At 42.2% G+C, this 6,000-nt stretch overlaps 1 non-coding gene across 1 annotated transcript; it reads left to right on the top strand.

Annotated features, from left to right (window-relative positions):
• The first annotated feature begins 2,945 nt into the window (after positions 1-2,945).
• On the top strand, positions 2,946-3,074 carry LOC115029300 (small nucleolar RNA SNORA17). Its single transcript, XR_003834874.1, has one exon. It is a non-coding gene; the product is annotated as a small nucleolar RNA SNORA17 (small nucleolar RNA).
• The last annotated feature ends 2,926 nt before the right edge of the window (positions 3,075-6,000 follow it).

Below are 6,000 nucleotides of genomic sequence, written 5' to 3'. Positions count from 1 at the left end.
GCAAGTCCAATGGGCCTCTCTTTCCATTGATGGCTGACTAGGCCATCTTTCGATACATATGCAGCTAGAGACAAGAGCTCCGGGGTTCTAGTTAGTACATCATGTTGTTCCAACAATAGGGTTGCAGATCCCTTTAGCTCCTTGGGTACTTACTCTAGCTTCTCCATTGGGAGCCCTGTGATACATCCAATAGCTGACTGTGAACATCCACTCCTGTGTTTGCTAGGCCCCAGCATCGTCTCACAAGAGACAGCTATATTTGGGTCCTTTCAGCAAAATCTTGCTAGTGTATGCAATGGTGTCAGCGTTTAGAAGTTGATTATGGGATGGATCCCTGGGTACGGCAGTCTCTAAATGGTCCATCCTTTCATCACCGCTACGAACTTTGTCTCTGTAACTCCTTCCCTGGGTGTTTTGTTCCCAATTCTGAGAAGGTGCACAGTGTCCACACTTTGGTCTTCATTCTTCTTGAGTTTCATGCGTTTAGCAAATTGTATCTTAAATCTTGGGTATCCTAAGTTTTGGGCTAATATCCACTTATCAGTGAATACATATTGTGTGAGTTCTTTTGTGATTGTGTTACTTCACTCAAGATGATGCCCTCTAGGTCCATCCATTTGGCTAGGAATTTCATAAATTAATTCTTTTTAATAGCTGAGTAGTACTCCATTGTGTAAAAGTACCTAGGATAGCAAAAATTCTTCTCAAGGATAAAAGAACCTCTGGTGGAATCACCATGCCGGACCTAAAGCTCTACTACAGAGCAATTGTGATAAAAACTGCATGGTACTGGTATAGTGACAGACAAATAGACCAATGGAATAGAATTGAAGACCCAGAAATGAACCCACACACCTACGGTCACTTGATCTTCGACAAGGGAGCTAAAAACATCCAGTGGAAGAAAGACAGCATTTTCAACAAATGGTGCTGGCACAACTGGTTGTTAACATGTAGAAGAATGCGAATCGATCCATTCCTATCTCCTTGTACTAAGGTCAAGTCTAAGTGGATCAAGGTACTTCACATAAAACCAGAGACACTGAAACTTATAGAGGAGAAAGTGGGGAAAAGCCTTGAAGATATGGGCACAGGGGAAAAATTCCTGAATAGAACAGTAATGGCTTGTGCTGTAAGATCGAGAATTGACAAGTGGGACCTCATGAAACTACAAAGCTTCTGCAAGGCTAAAGACACCATCAATAAGACAAAAAAAACACCAACAGATTGGGAAAGGATCTTCACCTATCCTAAATCAGATAAGGGACTAATATCCAATATATATAAAGAACTCAAGAAGGTGGACTCCAGAAAGTCAAATAACCCCATTAAAAAATGGGGCTCAGAACTGAACAAAGAATTCTCGCCTGAGGAATACCGAATGGCAGAGAAACACCTGAAAAAATGTTCAACATCCTTAATCATCAGGGAAATGCAAATCAAAACAACCCTGAGATTCCACCTCACACCAGTCAGAATGGCTAAGATCAAAAATTCAGGTGACAGCAGTTGCTGGCGAGGATGTGGAGAAAGAGGAACACTCCTCCATTGTTGGTGGGATTGCAAGCTTGTACAACCACTCTGGAAATCAGTCTGGCGGTTCCTCAGAAAATTGGACATAGTACTACCGGAGGATCCAGCAATACCTCTCCTGGGCATATATCCAGAAGATGTCCCAACCGGTAAAAAGGACACATGTTCCACTATGTTCATAGCAGCCCTATTTATAATAGCCAGAAGCTGGAAAGAACCCAGATGTCCCTCAACAGAGGAATGGATACAGAAATTATGGTACAGATAGGATTCTTATATGCAGTTTTTGGATGGATTAGGGAAGCCAACTGGTACTTCTCATTTGCTTGATCTGAGAGCTTTGGGGAAACATTATTTGCATGTGGGAGGGCTTGGTGCTGATCCTAAGTGACCAATGGCCACATACCTCTCTGTGGGGACTGTGGGAAGCTGTAGCTGTGACAGGACCCAGGGTCCCAGGAGGTGTGGTCGAACACCTTCTGTCCTATGTAGCTGAAAATCACCACCACCGGGTCACTGGGTTTCCAGACTTTTGCTCGACGGGGAACCAGGCTGTCTGTGCACAGCCCACAGCCCCACAAACATAGGACGGTGGAAGGAAAATAACCATTACAGGCAATAGTAACTACAAGAGCAATCATTATTGCCTGGAACCACCGCTATCTGCCTTGTACTCCTGCTTTTTGTGATATTTTCCCTCAGACACTGTAATCCTCTTCTCCCATTTCTCCTTGGTCCTCAGCCACATATGTCCTGAAGACACATTTCCTCGTTTTACCTCCCACCAACACTTTATGTTCCCTCTTCCTAGTCACTATTTTTTCTTCTTGGTGTTGGTTTTGTTTCACAGTCATGCCTTTATTTCCTGGTGTTTCCCATGTGTCATAAACAGAATGTCTGCCAGAGGAGTTAGGAAGTGTTCTGTCATTATAGCATCCTATTGCTTTTGCTAGTGTCAAACTTGAAATGAGTGCTCAGAAAATATGGTTTGCAGTTGAATTGCAAAATAAACTATTTGCACTGTAGGGTAAAGCTGCAAAGGTGTGCTAAGGATGCACATTAGTGAAAAATAAGATCAAGTTCAAGCAGGCAACATTTTCAAACTATTTGAACTACTCCTGTAACTCAGCACAGAAATCAACCAACCACTTTTCTAAACAGGCAAACGATTTACATAAAGATTTCTACAAAGATATGAGGTAGTCAATACATAAAAAAGAGGTGAATCAATTTTTCAATTGTGAGGGAAGCATAAATCATAACCGATGAATTACTACTGTCTCATTAGGATGGCTACTATCAAAAACCAGAAGAAAATATTTTTTAAAAATATTAAAAGCATTTTAACATAGCCAGGATTTGGAGAACTCAGACTCCTCACACACTGTTGGTAGGAATTAAATGGTACAACCACTGCCCCAGAGGTGTAACAGGTATGGCTGCTGTGTCAAATGTGTGTAAGTAGGTGGCAGAGTCAAAAGGCTGCAACTATGCTCTGTGTTCTGACCCGTGAACATCTGAATGATTAGTAGCCTAACATTCCCTGAAAAATGTAAGTCTGAAATAAGCACCAGTCCTGCCGTGAGGAGATAGACTGAGAAAACCACTAGACAAAGGACCACGTGTCCCAGACAGGGAGCTAGCCTGAAAGGACAACCAGTTCAGTACTGCACAGGCCTGGGGTCTGAGGTGGGGGTGGGAGGTCCGACCATGCCCTAGATGACACTGTTATAGCACTCCTGAGGTCTACCCCTGAGATGCCTCCAGACACTCAAAATATGCCAGATACAACTAAGAGAAACAAGTTAAGTGTTGGAGAAATGAAAAAGAACAATAAGACAAGATATAACAAATATTAAGTCTACAAAGACAGAAATTTCAGATACTAGAAGAGTGTTGTTTTTACTCTGATAAGACTGGCTTAGTTCAAGATAGCATAGACAAAGTTAGAGCTAGTTCAGAAGAGAGAAAATGCAACAGAGAAAAACAAGAATATTGGTATAAAAATTAGTTTTCTACTTCTCCTTGGGTCACCACCTTACTTCCCACACTTTTGGGACCTTTCATGGGTATTTTGCTGCTTTTGTCTTTTGGCCCCTGGGCCTTTAAAAAGTTAACCAGTTTTGTTAAGTCACAGATTGAAGCTACTTTAAGTAAGCCAGTTGCAGTCCACTACCATCAGCTGGATATCCAGGACTCAGACGAAGAAGATCCTCCTCCCACCAAGGCAGAAACAACAATTCATCTCCAATTTTCCACCCTTGCTGCTAATGCAGAGTCCCCTTGGCTCCTCAGGATTTGGAGACAATAGGGACAAAGAAGGGTGACCTCCAGCTCCTACAATAGCTTAAGAGACACAAATGGTGGTGTTACAATTGGCATAATTCTTGTAGAGGCTTTACTGAGTCTGAGGTTGACAATTCTCCTATGGGAGTTGCACAGAACTCAGAACTGTGCATGCTGGTTCGTGATAAATACGAATCCAGTATGGGCCCAGTATGGGTGCAAACTAAGTATTGCAGGGGAAGGTCTATATAGACCATTTCTGGGTTCCCTGAGAGACAAACCCGGTTTAGATGGAGGTTGGTATCTAGTTTCAGTTACAAGTAAAAAATTTTTCTAAGGCTCTGCCTCCCCTCCCCAAAAGATACCAAGAGCCACAAGTGTGGGTCTGTGACAGCACCCATGGGAGGATTGGGTCAATGTCCCCCCCAGCCATGGTAATGCCCGCTCATCCAAAGATGAGAAGATTATTTGATCACCTCAGTTAAGTGTGGCCTTATTAAATTTAATTCAGAAGGGGGAGATGTCAGAGACCATCCCATGAGAAAGTGAGCCCTTCACAATCTCCCCAACAGGCCAAATGGCCTCGTGCTAAGAGCTGGTTATCACCCCCTTCCTCCCTATTCCCTTCCTGGCACCTGAAGCTGTAAAAGCTGAATTATAGTCCCCTCTTCCCTATCTCTTCCTGAGTTCCCATGACATCCAAGGACATGAGTTATGCCTGAGGCCAGCCTGACACCCAAGGCTGTCAAGGAGGATCGATGTTCCAGAGATAAGATGCAAAGTGCCCGCTGCCTGGCGCCTGACTTAGGCCCCCATGTCAGCAGATGCCCACTTCTTTGTTCTTTGTATAATTCTCCCTCGACCCCTCCCATATTCCCTAGATGTATGCTTTAAAAAGAAGGCACCTCAGCATAATAAACGAGACCTCGATAGGTACCCTTCCTGGTCTCCTATTTCTCTTTTTCTTCCTCCCATCTCCTTCCAGGTTTGCTGTCTCCCCCGCACCCACGAATAACTGAATCCCGCGGTATGGAAAGATCCAGAGGTAAGGCCATCTCTGGATGGCCTTTCCTTCAGTCTCTGATCCACACATTGTCTCCAGTATTCCTTCTGTGAGTATTTTGTTCCCCCTTCTAAGAAGCACTGAAGCATCTTCACTTTGGTCTTCCTTAATCTTGAGCTTCATGTGGTCTGTGAATTGTATCTTGGGTATTTCGAGCTTTTGGGCTATAGCCACTTATCAGTGAGTGCATGCAATGTGTGTTCTTTTGACTGGGTTACCTCACTCAGCTCCTGGTTTGGTTAATTCTTTGTATAGTTCTTTTGTTTGTTTGTTTGTTTCTACTTGGTTGATTTAAATCCTGAGTTTGATTCTTTCCTGCCGTCTACTCCTCTTAGGTGTATTTGCTTCCTTTTGTTCTAGAGTTTTCAGGTGTGCTGTCAAGCTGCTAGTTTATGTTCTCTCCAGGTTTTTTTTTTTTTTTTTTTTTTTGGAGGCACTCAGAGATATGAGTTTTCCTCTTTGCACTGCTTTCATTGTATCCCATATGTTTGGGTATGTTGTGCCTTCATTTTCATTAAATTCTAAAAAGTCTTTAATTTCTTTATTTCTTCCTTGACCAAGCTATCATCAAGTTATCACCAGCTTCCATGTGTATGTGGGATTTCTGTTGTTTCTGTTGTTTTTGAAGAACACTTTTAGTCTGTGGTGATCTGATAGGATGCATGGGATAATTTCAATCTTCTTATATCTGTTGAGGCCTGTTTTGTACCCAATTATATGGTCAGTTTTGGAGAAGATACCATGAGGTGCTGAGAAGAATATATATTCTTTTGTTTTATGATGAAATATCCTATAGATAACTGTTGAATCCAATTGATTCATGACTTTTGTTAGTTTCACTATAACTCTGTTGAGTTTCTGTTTCCATGATCTGTCCATTGCTGAGAGTAGGGTGTTAAAGTCTTCCACTATTATTGTGTGAGGTGCAATGGGCACTTTGAACTTTAGTAAAGTTTCTTTTATGAATGTAGATGCCCTTGCATTTGGAGCATAGATGTTCAGAATTGAAAGTTCATCTTGGGAGATTTTACCTTTGATGAGTATGAAGTGTCCCTCCTTGTCTTTTTTAACAGCTTTAGGTTGAAAGTCGATTTTATTCAATATTAGAATGGCTACTT

Source organism: Mus caroli, unplaced genomic scaffold (genome assembly GCF_978045245.1).
Source record: "Mus caroli unplaced genomic scaffold, Mus_caroli_1 scaffold_12, whole genome shotgun sequence".
NCBI lineage: Eukaryota > Metazoa > Chordata > Mammalia > Rodentia > Muridae > Mus > Mus caroli.
This window is presented reverse-complemented; position numbering and strand designations above follow the sequence as displayed.